Here is a 15,231-nt window from a genome sequence, read left to right on the forward strand (position 1 = left end):
CCCAACAAACCCCTATCCCTTTGTAAGGGCTAACTTACTTCCCCAGACCCTATCTGCAGGACTGGAGGGAAATTCCCATTACCAGCCTATCACCCCAAAATATCAGGAGGTACCTTAAGCAGGTGGCCCTCCATGTCAGTCTCTGGCAGGTTCCTGGGTCCTCTGTGTCCAGGAAATATAGGTCTCTGGGTGTCTGGATGTCTTGATCTCAGCACAGCCTTTGTGATCAAGACAGTGCCTATGTGCAGGCTTCTCTGCTCTCCTTCTGTCAGCCCAAATGTAAGCTAAGGAATATCTCTCCTGTTTCAAACAGGAGGCGTTTCGTACAGACTTAATTGGCTACGCGGAGTCTGATTAATTGCCTGCTGCACATAACCAGATCACTACTGGATTTTAGAGATACTTTCTTCATCAGGGGTAAGTCCCTGTTACATTCCTCCCCTGTTTGTGGGAAATTCAGGCTTACCATGGCCGAAACGCATCCTTCCAATCTCACTCGAGATCTCTGCGGCTCGAATGAGAGTGGATGGAGGAAGAGGACCCTCAGTCTCACAGGGATTAGAGCCCTTTCTCCAGGTTATTAGTGTCTCCTCTAGAAGGTGCTTGAGATCAGCACTCCTCAGTCGCTCGAGGAGGACTTTTTCCAAGTACAGTCTTTCTACTGACCGCGTGGTAAAGAGATTTCCCCTGCGTCGGGCGATCCTCTCTTTCTAGGCAGACTGTATGGCGACAGTTGCAGAGCGTTTACGCAAATAGCTTTCTCTCTCCATCTTTTCCATGGACTCCAATATAGCCCTAAATGTTCATTCCTTGTAACAATTGCTCAGGACATGCAAAGCCTCTGCCAGCTTACTTTTGAATTCTGTCTGAATTTCGGAATCTATTTCTACTATCCTAGACTTGTGCCATTTCCTAGCATTCAAGAATAGCTATTTGAGTTTTCAGCTCCTTCTGCACTTCTTTTTCCACTTAATGCAGTTGCCAATTCAGCTTCTTTGGAATTGAGTTGCGATTCCACATCAACCAGTTGACTCAGAGCAAGGCTTAAATCTGTTTCCTTTTCTCTATTTCTGATCTGCAGCTGCTGGTGCTCCTCCCGGACGTTGTCAGGCCCTCTCATTGTCCAGGTTCTGTCAAGGTGAGCCCCGCTACAGCTAAATAATAAACAAGTATAGACGGAGTAAGGTGCTAGTGGGTAGTAAGGTAGGTAAACAGCAAAAGAAGCAAGAACCCACTGATAGCACTCAATACCCTCAATGAAATGATGTAATAGTGTTAAAAATAATCTATAATGCTAATCTGATAAAAATGATGGGTGTTAAAATACAACAATGGACACACATATATATTAACCCTATGATGAGCGTATGTGACACTCAGGGTTATGAGTAATTGGGAACAAAATGAGGTGAATTAAATCAAATGTTCCAAGGGAGCTGATGTGCAGTATTCCCAATTAGTGGTTATTTAGGTTTGAGCAAGGGTGGGGAGGGGCTGCAAACTTGTCTTGAGTAACAATCAGGTCCCAGGGTAGTGTATAGGTAAAGTAAAATGAGAGCATAAAGCAGGTGCCAAATACCTGGATAGTAGGCAATGGAATATAGCTGTACACACTATTAGATGCGTGCTCACCTAACAGGTATTGTGCTGCTGCAGTAGTAAATACTTAATTATACATCTCATTAGACTATAATTATTATACACCACCTATAGGCTGCTGCTATACTCCTAATAGAAAGGAGCTAGCTGTCAGAAAGGAGCAATAGTACAGTGGCTACCTAGGTCCCTATTGACGGTGTGGCTGTGTGTATGCCTGTGCACATATTCATGAATGTGCTTCCACCGTCAGGGATGCTCATGCCACTAAAACACTTTATGTATGGGGAGACAAGAAAGCCCTACCCTCACCATACTCTCCCGAGTTACCACAATAAACTCCTGCCCGGTATCTCAGGGAAGTACACGCGTGCGGTCTAGCAGCTGCTCGCTCTGCGAGATAGAAGGCTGCTACATCAATACTGGTCGCGCGCGTGCACGTGACGGGTGCCAACGCGTGCGTTTTACGGATGAAACGCTTTCTCAAGGCTCTGGTATGCGGGGAGATCCCATTTGAAACAGTGTTACTTATATTTGCACGAGTGTGTTTCTATTGGTTGCCTGTTTCACCCTAGAGGTCTGCCTATGTAGTGCTGGTGTTTGATGCACTTATACAGCACTACTTGATAAACACAGGCTACTCAGAGACATATTTGATTGATATCATCACATAAGTCTGCAACAGTGATCATAAATTACTAATGCACTGGGGCACATACTGTTTTAGACTATGTGTTAAATACACACAGTTTCTAAAGAATTATGATGTTAGTAATGGGGTGCTGGTTAACATATTTAACCCCAGAGGCTAAGATATAACTTAGACTCCAATCAATGTGGGTGAAGCATAATAATAATAATAATCAGAGTAGAGCATACTCATCTACTGTGGAATGTGCTCACAGGAATAAGATGTAGGTTGGTACATAACCAACCTATGAGATCAATAGTATTATTAGTGACCAATATGTCAGGCTAAGTATAGCCCTTATTGACAGTGTGGAATAAATCAAGTAATATACATATATAATGTAAGTACTATGTACCACATTTATATGAATTGAATGATGAATTATAGGAAGACCGAGGTCAGGTAAGTATAGAGGATCAAGGTAGAATATATACCTAAGTGGTAAAAGGTGAGGAAATCTGGGTGGCACTGGTCAATACTAGTAATACTGGTATATATATGTACACATAAAGGGGTAGCCCCACTTAAAGAGGATCCTAAATAAATGGGGTAAACAGAAACGCTTCATTTAGGCCCTTGGGTGACAATGTCTGTAATGTGTATATCCATTTCGCCTCTTTCTGTAATAAGACAGTGTCCCAGTCCCCATGCCTTAGATCCATTGAGAATTGATCAATGCCAATGAATTTAATAAAGCTTTGATTGCCTTGATGTACAGAGTTTATATGTCGCGCTAAAGGTTTGTCTGTCTTATTTCGTATGGAGCCAATGTGTTCTAATACCCTTACCTTAAAAGGACGTCGGGTTTTTCCTACATAGATCTTACTACATTCGCAGATGGCTTGATAGATAATGCCTGAGCTCTGGCAATTTATAAACTTGCGAATGTTGTAGGTTTTTGTCCCATTCCAGTTTGAGAATTTTTTAGTTGTTAGCATGTGGTCACATGCCTTGCACTTGCCACATTTAAATGATCCCTGAGGTTTAGGAGAAAGCCAGGTCTTTTTGACCTCTTCATCAAAATGACTGTGAACCAGAACATCATTAAGGTTTTTGGCCCTCCTACTGACCATGGATGGATGGTTATGCAGGAACTCACCAATGGTGGTGTCGGCCTTCAACATATGCCAGTGTCTACTGATGATGTCTCTGGCATGTTGCCATTGTGTGTTAAATGTACCGATAAATCGTACTGTTTTGTCTAGATTCTTTGGAATGTTATCTTGTAACAGAGGGCCACGTGTTGTATACTTGGCCCTTTTGTATGCCAACTTCACTGTGCGCTTACTGTATCCACGTTCGAGAAATCTCTTGGCCATAATATCTGCCTGTATCTCAAAGTTGGTGTTATTACTACAGTTGCGTTTCAGTCTTAGAAACTGACCAACCAGAATACCTTTAATCAATGATCTAGGATGATGACTACTGGCAGTAAGGAGACTGTTCGTGGCCGTGGCTTTTCGGTGGATAGTTGTGTCAATGGTGTTGTCAATACCTCTGGAGATACACATGTCTAAGAACACTGTGGTGTTATAATTGTGTTCTAAAGTTAAATACAGGTTTAATTGGTTGGTAATGAGGATACCGACGAACTCCAGAAGTTTGTCAATGGAGCCATTCCATAACATCATCACATCATCGATATAGCATACCCATAAATCGATGTGTGATGTGTACAGCCCCATTTCTTCTGTGAAAACCAGCGCTGACTCCCACCACCTGAGGTATAAGTTAGCATATGATGGAGCACACTTTGTACCCATGGCCGTGCCTTGAATTTGATGATAATAGGTGTTAGCAAACAAAAAATAGTTATGGGTAAGTACGAATTCAATTAGCTCGGCCATGAATACATTGTGTGCTTTGTAAAATGTACCCCTTGTATTGAGAAAATACGTGACTGCTTGTATGCCAGCATCATGTTTGATGCTGGTGTAAAGCCCTTCTACGTCCTTGTGACAAAAATTGTCTCTCCCGTTATTGTGATGCCATCAAGTCTTCTTAGCACATCCTTAGTATCTCTAAGGTAAGACGGTAAAGACTGGACACAGGGTCTCAGGATGCAGTCAATGTAGGAACTAACTTTTTCGGTTAAGCTCCCAATCCCTGATACAATGGGTCTGTCGGGTGGGGGTCTCTTGTTTTTATGCAGTTTAGGAAGGCTGTAAAATGTTGCTGTTTTGGGAAATTTGACTACCATGTAGTCAAACTCCTTCTGACTAATGAGCTTTGTATTCAGTCCCTTATGTAAGATGTTCAATAGAACTTTTTGATACTGAATAGTGGGATCATGCTGTAAAATTTGATAACAAGTTTTGTCAGAGAGGAGTCTGAGATTCTCCTTTTTGTAATCGATGGTATCCAAAACAACCAGATTCCCACCTTTATCTGCTGGTTTTATAGTGATCCCTTTATTATCTGTAAGTTCTTTCAGTGCCTTTCTCTCTGGTTTTGTGAGATTATCATGTTTGTGGTAGCGAGTGAGTGTCTCAAGATCTTGTGTGACTAGATCGACAAAGACATTTATATTGGCATAGCTGTCACCAAATGGAAGAAATCTGGAGTTCACTTTCAGATTGGTGAAGGGGCCTTCTCCTATTGTCCTTACTGAATCTTCCTCCAATGCTAGCAAGCTATTATAGGCTTCCATATCCTTGCTCTCAAGGCCAGGAATATCAAGTCAACTGGCTTGTCTTGTTTCTCTAAGTTTAAAAAACTTTTTTAACTTGAGTTTGCGAGCAAACAAGTTCACATTTTTACCCATTCAAAAGTGTTAATGTCTGTGGATGGGGAGAAGGACAGCCCTTTACTAAGCAGTGTGAGATGGGAATCATTTAAAGGGAATGTGGACAAATTCGTAATTTGTGAGGATAGACCCTCTAATACCTCTGTTGTTTCCTCCCTCTCTTTGTGCCTCGACTGGCAGGTGCCCCTCTGGGCCTGAGGTCCTAAACCTTTCCCCCGTCTTGTTTTAGCCTTTCTTTTGGGGCCAGCGATTGTTGCCCTAAAAAAGGAACCTGGGGGGGTTGTATAATGAGGGCATCAAAAGGGGGATCCCTGTCATCGTCTTCAGAGGGTTCCCAATCGGTGGATGAATCCTGATACTGAGGCTTATTAGTATTTTTTGGGGGGGTCTTTCTCTTTTTGGCAAATTTATAGCGGTATATCTTGTTTTCTTCAAAGTCTTTAGCATCTCTGTTATATTTTATCCTTTTTCTTTCCTTGATTTCATTGGAGAATTTCTCAATATTAGTCTGGAGTTTTAGTTCCAGTTCAGTAAACCTGGTATTTGTTTGCCATATTGCAACTTCTTTTAGCCTATCATCAATTTGTGTATTAATATCAGCTAATCTATTCTTCTGAAAATCAACTAGAAGTTGCATTAGCATTTTGGAACATTGGCTCAGCACCAGTTCCCATGAATGGTTAAAATTGTCATCCGCAATGTGGTGTGCAGGTGCGAGGTCAACCCTTAGTCCTCTAGGTATTAGTCCTGCTCCTAGATATCTCTCTAGGCTATAGACCTCCCACTATGTGCGTATTCTCTGTTTGTGCAATTTATCCCATTCATAAAAATATTTAGAGATATCTGGTACTGAGTCAGTTTCATCAGCTACATATTCCGGTGCAAACATATTATCAGCTTCCTGCTGCCACAACTGAAAATCTGGGCAGCTAGAAAGAAAGCCTGCCATGATGTAAGCGAGCTGGGGAAGAGGAGGTCAAAGAATACCTCAAATAATTAAGGTTCTGTCAAGGTTCTGAGCACCGCTACAGCTAAATAATAAACAAGTATAGACGGAGTAAGGTGCTAGTGGGTAGTAAGGTAGGTAAACAGCAAAAGAAGCAAAAACCCACTGATAGCACTCAATACCCTCAATGAAATGATGTAATAGTGTTAAAAACAATCTTTGATGCTAATCTGATTAAAATGATGGGTGTTAAAATACAACAATGGGCACACATATATATTAACCCTATGATGAGCGTATGTGACACTCCGGGTTATGAGTAATTGGGAACAAAATGAGGTGAATTAAATCAAATGTTCCAAGGGAGCTGATGTGCAGTATTCCCAATTAGTGGTTATTTAGGTTTGAGTAAGGGTGGGGAGGAGCTGCAAACTTGTCTTGAGTAGCAATCAGGTCCCAGGGTAGTGTATAGGTAAAGTAAAATGAGAGCATAAAGCAGGTGCCAAATACCTGGATAGTAGGCAATGGAATATAGCTGTACACACTATTAGATGCGTGCTCACCTAACAGGTATTGTGCTGCTGCAGTAGTAAATACTTAATTATACATCTCATTAGACTGTAATTATTATACACCACCTATAGGCTGCTGCTATACTCCTAATAGAAAGGAGCTAGCTGTCAGAAAGGAGCAATAGTACAGTGGCTACCTAGGTCCCTATTGACGGTGTGGCTGTGTGTATGCCTGTGCACATATTCATGAATGTGCTTCCACCGTCAGGGATGCTCATGCCACTAAAACACTTTATGTATGGGGAGACAAGTAAGCCCTACCCTCACCATACTCTCCCGAGTTACCACAATAAACTCCTGCCCGGTATCTCAGGGAAGTACACGCGTGCGGTCTAGCAGCTGCTCGCTCTGCGAGATAGAAGGCTGCTACATCAATACTGGTCGCGCGCGTGCACGTGACGGGTGCCGACGCGCGCGTTTCACGGATGAAACGCTTTCTCAAGGCTCTGGTATGCGGGGGAGATCCCATTGGAAACAGTGTTACTTATATATGCACGAGTGTGTTTCTATTGGTTGCCAGTTTCACCCTAGAGGTCTGCCTATGTAGTGCTGGTGTTTGATGCACTTATACAGCACTACTTGATAAACACAGGCTACTCAGAGACATATTTGATTGATATCATCACATAAGTCTGCAACAGTGATCATAAATTACTAATGCACTGGGGCACATACTGTTTTAGACTATGTGTTAAATACACACAGTTTCTAAAGAATTGTGATGTTAGTAATGGGGTGCTGGTTAACATATTTAACCCCAGAGGCTAAGATATAACTTAGACTCCAATCAATGTGGGTGAAGCATAATAATAATAATAATCAGAGTAGAGCATACTCATCTACTGTGGAATGTGCTCACAGAAATAAGATGTAGGTTGGTACATAAGCAACCTATGAGATCAATAGTATTATTAGTGACCAATATGTCAGGCTAAGTATAGCCCTTATTGACAGTGTGGAATAAATCAAGTAATATACATATATAATGTAAGTACTATGTACCACATTTATATGAATTGAATGATAAATTATAGGAAGACCGAGGTCAGGTAAGTATAGAGGATCAAGGTAGAATATATACCTAAGTGGTAAAGGGTGAGGAAATCTGGGTGGCACTGGTCAATACTAGTAATGCTGGTATATATATGTACACATAAAGGGGTAGCCCCACTTAAAGAGGATCCTAAATAAATGGGTTAAACAGAAACCCTTCATTTAGGCCCTTGGGTGACAATGTCTGTAATGTGTATATCCATTTCGCCTCTTTCTGTAATAAGATGAGTATGCTGCAGGACGCAGTGTGTCAGGGCACAGCCAAAGATGATCAGGATAACAGCTTGTGGTAAAAGGTAATCTTTATTCGAACATCATGGTGCAGACAGAGGAATGGAGGGTAGCTCTTACGCGTTTCACGCCTAGCTGGCGCTTCGTCAGAGAGTGAAAATGTTATGCTGGGACCCCCTTAATATAGTGCTTCTAATTATGGTTCAAATTATTCACAGCCACGGCTCCGTTGGCCGGAAGTGACGAAACCGGAAGTTGAAAACCGGAAGTGACGCGACGGACTCCATGCAAGGAATGGTTGTTTACAAGCTAGATTTGTAGTCATGGAGACCGCAGCGTCATCCTTCGGTATCAATGAGGGGAAAATGTTACTCACGGACCCAGCATTATCACCCCACCATACAGAAAAATACATCAACGGTGGTGGTTTAAAAACAATAGTTAAAATATAATAACTATGCATATACTGAAGGACTCAGTAGTTAATAGATGGAATGTTACCCATAATGTATGATTGCACTGATGTGATTAGAGCTTTTTTAGAGCTTTATAGAGCTTTTTGGATTTGTTGAAAGTCAATAATGAATTAATGCAATAATAACAAATCTATAATCTCTTATTGGTTGTTTGTATGCAATCTAGCAATCATAAATAATGGGTTCGTATATTGGTGAGCTAAATACCAAGTTTTACATGAAAAAGTGCAATTGAAACAGTTATACATATCTGATTAGTATTTTTACAGATATTAAAAAACAACTTGATGGCAATATTGATTCAATGGATTTGTTCATATTTTAAGATAATATTATAGTTGTTTTCAATAGTGATTAAGGAGCATAAACACAATATATAAATGAGAAGCAAACATATAAGTCAATGTACAGTTGATTAAAGTCTGATGGTCTATTACACATACACATACACATACACATATTAGTTTCTATGTTTACACATTAAATTTATATAAATTGAATTTTTAACAAAAGAAACACATTGACAGAAAGAATATATATATTTCACAAAAAATGTTTTAGCTCCCAATCCGTGTTTATACCCCCGGGTGCCAGAGACCCGAGGGTATAAATCCAGAACATTTCTCTCTGGTTCAGTATGTTCTCTCTATTACCTCCTCTTCTATGTTTTGGGATATGCTCTAGAGCACTGAATGTGAAAGTATCAATGGAGCCTCTTGGACAATTTGTGAAGTGTTTTGACACTGGTAAGTTAGGATCTTTCTTTTTTATAGATCGTAAGTGCTCTGAAATTCTTACTTTTAAAGGTCTGATAGTCCTCCCGATGTAGGTACTGCCACAAGCACAATTGAGTTTATATACAACATAGTTAGTGGAACATGTCATAAAATGTTTTAACTTATATTTTTGATTAGTATGTTTACTAGTAACTAAGGATAATGGTGTTGCATATTTACAATATGTGCATTTGCCACATTTGTGAAAACCTTTTGGGAGACTATCTTGAGATATATTTTGTCCTGCAGAAAATAAACTTGGAGATAAATGATATCCTATGGTTTTTGCCTTTTTGTATACAAATTTCGTTAGGTTATTTGTAACTGATTTTAGTCCTTTGTCTAACTGCAAAACCCTCCAATGTTTTTCAATAATGTTTTTGATTTTTATGGCTTGATTGCTAAAATCAGTTACAAATAACCTACCGAAATTTGTATACAAAAAGGCAAAAACCATAGGATATCATTTATCTCCAAGTTTATTTTCTGCAGGACAAAATATATCTCAAGATAGTCTCCCAAAAGGTTTTCACAAATGTGGCAAATGCACATATTGTAAATATGCAACACCATTATCCTTAGTTACTAGTAAACATACTAATCAAAAATATAAGTTAAAACATTTTATGACATGTTCCACTAACTATGTTGTATATAAACTCAATTGTGCTTGTGGCAGTACCTACATCGGGAGGACTATCAGACCTTTAAAAGTAAGAATTTCAGAGCACTTACGATCTATAAAAAAGAAAGATCCTAACTTACCAGTGTCAAAACACTTCACAAATTGTCCAAGAGGCTCCATTGATACTTTCACATTCAGTGCTCTAGAGCATATCCCAAAACATAGAAGAGGAGGTAATAGAGAGAACATACTGAACCAGAGAGAAATGTTCTGGATTTATACCCTCGGGTCTCTGGCACCCGGGGGTATAAACACGGATTGGGAGCTAAAACATTTTTTGTGAAATATATATATTCTTTCTGTCAATGTGTTTCTTTTGTTAAAAATTCAATTTATATAAATTTAATGTGTAAACATAGAAACTAATATGTGTATGTGTATGTGTATGTGTAATAGACCATCAGACTTTAATCAACTGTGCATTGACTTATATGTTTGCTTCTCATTTATATATTGTGTTTATGCTCCTTAATCACTATTGAAAACAACTATAATATTATCTTAAAATATGAACAAATCCATTGAATCAATATTGCCATCAAGTTGTTTTTTAATATCTGTGTAGCCCTGATGTAAATTTTCTCTTTCTGGCCCCCCTCTGCGAGTGCCGTGCGGTAGCGGGTGCCGCCGGAGGCTTTGACGGACCCGCCGGCACTTCGCGAGGGTGGGGGCCAGAGCAGGGAGCAGATCGGAGCTGTGGTTGCCGGGGACGCGATCGGGCCGTCGCTAGGGCCGCGATCGCGTTGCCACCGGCTGGGCGGCTTGTGAGGAGGGCGCCGCCATTGCGCATTAGCTCGCGCATGCGCAGTGAGTACAAAGCGCGCGATAGGACTCCAGGGATAGGGAGAGGTCGCGCGAGAGTAGGGAAGAGGATAGGAAGGTTGAGGCGGCCATTAGGGATTCGCGCATGCGCGAGGGAAGCGCGCACGCGGCCCCAATGCATTAGGCAGCCCCTGGGAACTACAATTCCCAGGAGGCTTAGGGAGGCAGAGGTCAGGTGATCCCTAGTGGCCAATAGGGCTGAAGGAAGCTCAGCCCGGGAAAAGAGATACATTTCCCGGGCTTTGCAACAGTCAGTCAGGGCAGAGCAGAGGAAGGAGTAGGAAGGGTGCAGGGAGCGCGTGGCTCCTGCATCAGGTAAGGGTCCTCCCTAGATTCCCAGGCAGGCCCCAATTCCCGGGTAAAGGGCAGGGGGTAACTGAAGAGGGACGCCTTAGCTAGGGAGGTGACCCTTGAGTGTGGAAGGTGCTGGTTTGGCAGTGTCGCAGCGGAGAGAGCTGTGGGCACTGTCAAAGAGGCACAGTGTGCTAGCAGTGTGTTTGCTGCGGGATCCAGGGGCTGTGTGTGATTGCAGCTGCCTGTGAGTAGTGTCGCTGTATGTGCTGGGCGCAGTGCGTGCAGTGTGTGTGAAGTGTGGATCCCTGCAGGCTGACAGCGTGAGCGGTGTGTCAGCTGCAGGTGCTTTGGGAGTAGCTAGTTAATAGCTAGTAGCAGTTACAGTTAGGACTGGGTAGCTGGGGGAAGGGGGGGCAGGTTATTGTCCACAGGCCCTAGGAGTTTTCCCCAAGCCATCCCAGGTTGCGGTTCCTCAGGGACAGGCCCTAGGTTAGGGTTGCTGTCACTCTAGAAGTAGTTAGGCAGAAAGCTGATAGCGGTGGTTGCTGTCCCCATGCGGTTGGTGTTGCCGTGATCGGTTGCAGTTCCCGTGGAGCGGTGGGACCCTCGTTGGGGTCCAACGGCAGAGTACCTGGAAAGGATCAGACGGACGTCTGACCCTTTTAGAAGAGAGTTGCGGTCCCGAGCATCGGAGTGCTCGGAAGGTATCTTCAATATTATAAAGTGCACCAACTGGGCCCTAGCTTAACATAGTGACTGCGCAGTCACCCACGACCTTTCGCAGGATTGCGGGACATTGGGTGTGGGGTGATCACAGGACACTGGGTGGGGAATACCAGACATTGGGCTGAGGTGATGCGGATAGAGCATCCGGTTATGTTATGATGTTATGTACTGTGTTATGTGTTATTAAGTAAAGTGTTAGCTATTGTTTTATATCTACGTGTGTTATGGTATTTCTTATTCAGGGCTATCTTTCCTAACGGGGGATCCTGGGTAAGTGGAGGCGCTGCACCAGGTAACGTTAAGGGTTTCCCCAGGCTCCCAGCTAGCGGAGGCTCAGATCTCCTGGAGCCACACAGGTTATGCAGTACCAGTAGTCCTTTAGAGCAGGTGTGTTGCAGGGAAAGGGACCGGTTAGACCACGAGGGGCCAATGTGATATTGGGTGGGTCGGCCGGTTCACAAAAAGGGCTACATTTGGAGGCGCTGCTGAGATATATCAGACCTGGGGTGCCCTGTACATGTTTTTCTAAATTTGTGTCCTATTTTTGTTCCGCCATGGGGAAGCCCTCAAGGCGGAGGAAGCCACGTGCTAAGTTCCCGGCCGCGCGGGAAAATGTTGCCAACAGTCATCCAGGACTGGCGGGAAAACCCGAGCCCCGCCCCCACACTGTGAGTGACTTAGTACAGAGCTCGCAACACTCCCTGGAAGAGAGTACTGGATACAGAGAAAATTGCTCGCTGTCGTATGGATCCTGGCAGACCAAGGCTGGGAGCGTATCCTTTTTGTTGTGTCCATGTACAATACAAACATTGAGTATCTGGGGTAGTATGGACATTAATATTTTGGCGTGCATGGTAAAAATGCGGTTGGAAGACGCGAACGAGGAGGGGTACCTAGACTGTTTTTGTAACCAAGGTGACTGCTCGTCTTGTAAGTTGGCTTGGGGGCGTATATGTGGCTACTGCAGGGTACCAACCCTGCAACCCAAACTGCCGCAGCCTACCGAACGGCCAGTGGGAGGGGACACTGTTGTAGAAATGGAGTGTCCTTCCCCTGAGGAAGAAATAGACTGCCAGGGGTTACACCGCAATGTGTATGTGTCCTGGCGAGCGCCAGGAATAGATGAAGTTGTGCTAGCGTGTCCCTGCCTGCAAAAAGCCTGTGCCTCGGGAGCAGCCCTGTCGCAGTTACCGCTCGACTTCAAGGACATTGAGTTGGATGGAGAACTGAGTATCCAGTGTTTTATGACAAATTGTGACTGTCCTAGGGAGGCACTGGAGTGGGGGCCTCAATGTGAGTGTTGCGGGGCCTGGTTCCTACAGCCTATCCTGCCCCAGGCGGTGGAACCAGCCGATGAAGAAGAGGAGGAGCCGGACCTCTCTCCTGAAGTAAGTGACGCGTGTCCCCAGTTTGTTCTACTTCCAGAGGCCGCTGAGGACCCGTGTATCCAGACCACTGTTGCAGCCCCTCTCAAAGGGGACCTTCAACTGGAAGAGCCGGAACCTCTGATGGCGGAACCTGCGGAGGAAGAGGCGCCTGATGGTGCTACCGAGGTGGGTGAAGCCGCTACTGATTTGTCCACTTCAGCCATGGAGGTGGTGGAGGGCCCGTGTGCCCAAATGAACTTTCTAGACGCTGAGCCAGAGCCGCTGAAGGCGGAGCTCCAGATGGCGGAACCCCCGATGTCGGTTCCAGATCCGGTTCCCGAGCAGGAACCACCGAGACCCGAACCACAAGTCCCGGAAGGCCAGGGTAAGGTGTTTATACCCCCGCCCTTGTGTTATGAGTCCAGCGACCAACCGAGCGTGGTGATGCGCCTGCCGGCGGACCACTCCAGTGAGGTGACCGAGGCAACCACCTCAACTGATACAGACCATGATGTGGGCCCGTGCGCCCTGCAACGGCCAGTCCGGCCTACCACCGAGGTACCAGCGGTCCCAGGCTTGGGATCAGTACCTGTCGACAACGATAGGGGTAAGTTGACTGCCCCAGGGGTGTCGGGTGTGAGCTCCCCGGTGATCGTGGAGCCTGGTGACTCCAGAGGTAGGGTCACCCGGGCGATGGGCTCACCCCGTCATCGCGTCCTGGTGGAAGTGTCTCCCCCAGAAGATCTCTGCAGATCGTGGGACGAACTCGACCTTATCCAGGGAACCGGTGTAGCGGACCGGAGCGACACATACTCCTGTGGGAGGAGTCTCCAAACGGGCCTACCCGAAGAAGCGGTGCCGTCCGCGGAAGAAGTCACCGTTAAAGGGATTGTGGGAGCGGACAAAGACTCTGTAGAGACCGCTCTGATAGTTGTGGCCTCTCCCAGGTGCGCGATGGAGCGCTATGTTCGCCATGTGGTGGATCGAGGAAAGAGACTGAACCTCCCTGTCTCCCGTGAGACGAGACCGGAGGAACCGGAAAGAGTCAATACCCAGGACCCCGTACATTTTTTTCTGCGAGAGGGAGAAGGTGGGTTGGTGCAAGGGACAGGTCTTGAACTCCAAAAGACTCACAGGAGTCAAGGTGGGATACCCTCACCCAATCTGTTAGGGGCACTCCACTCTGAGACTCAGCTGGCCTCGGGTATCCATATGAGGATTGATGACAAAATGCATGTTACATGTGATGTGATTTATGCCATGTATTTTCCATTATATAATTCTCTGTACGGTTGCTACCCAAGCGAGGGCGTTGGGATTCTGCGAAGGGGAGAATGTAGCCCCGATGTAAATTTTCTCTTTCTGGCCCCCCTCTGCGAGTGCCGTGCGGTAGCGGGTGCCGCCGGAGGCTTTGACGGACGCGCCGGCACTTCGCGAGGGTGGGGGCCAGAGCAGGGAGCAGATCGGAGCTGTGGTTGCCGGGGACGCGATCGGGCCGTCGCTAGGGCCGCGATCGCGTTGCCACCGGCTGGGCGGCTTGTGAGGAGGGCGCCGCCATTGCGCATTAGCTCGCGCATGCGCAGTGAGTACAAAGCGCGCGATAGGACTCCAGGGATAGGGAGAGGTCGCGCGAGAGTAGGGAAGAGGATAGGAAGGTTGAGGCGGCCATTAGGGGTTCGCGCATGCGCGAGGGAAGCGCGCACGCGGCCCCAATGCATTAGGCAGCCCCTGGGAACTACAATTCCCAGGAGGCTTAGGGAGGCAGAGGTCAGGTGCTCCCTAGTGGCCAATAGGGCTGAAGGAAGCTCAGCCCGGGAAAAGAGATACATTTCCCGGGCTTTGCAACAGTCAGTCAGGGCAGAGCAGAGGAAGGAGTAGGAAGGGTGCAGGGAGCGCGTGGCTCCTGCATCAGGTAAGGGTCCTCCCTAGATTCCCAGGCAGGCCCCAATTCCCGGGTAAAGGGCAGGGGGTAACTGAAGAGGGACGCCTTAGCTAGGGAGGTGACCCTTGAGTGTGGAAGGTGCTGGTTTGGCAGTGTCGCAGCGGAGAGAGCTGTGGGCACTGTCAAAGAGGCACAGTGTGCTAGCAGTGTGTTTGCTGCGGGATCCAGGGGCTGTGTGTGATTGCAGCTGCCTGTGAGTAGTGTCGCTGTATGTGCTGGGCGCAGTGCGTGCAGTGTGTGTGAAGTGTGGATCCCTGCAGGCTGACAGCGTGAGAGGTGTGTCAGCTGCAGGTGCTTTGGGAGTAGCT

General features: G+C 45.5%; 1 long non-coding RNA gene across 2 annotated transcripts in view; it reads left to right on the forward strand.

The window, feature by feature from the left end:
- Positions 1–15,231, forward strand: part of LOC142492060 (uncharacterized) — a 35,951-nt gene that overhangs the window by 14,021 nt on the left and 6,699 nt on the right. For both annotated transcript variants that reach the window (XR_012800705.1, XR_012800704.1), the window contains exon 2: positions 1,082–1,138. This is a non-coding gene — a long non-coding RNA (uncharacterized LOC142492060). The remainder of the gene's footprint in view (positions 1–1,081; positions 1,139–15,231) is intronic.

The sequence above is a fragment of the Ascaphus truei genome, chromosome 4, assembly GCF_040206685.1.
Source record: "Ascaphus truei isolate aAscTru1 chromosome 4, aAscTru1.hap1, whole genome shotgun sequence".
In the NCBI taxonomy this organism is placed as follows: Eukaryota; Metazoa; Chordata; class Amphibia; order Anura; family Ascaphidae; genus Ascaphus; species Ascaphus truei.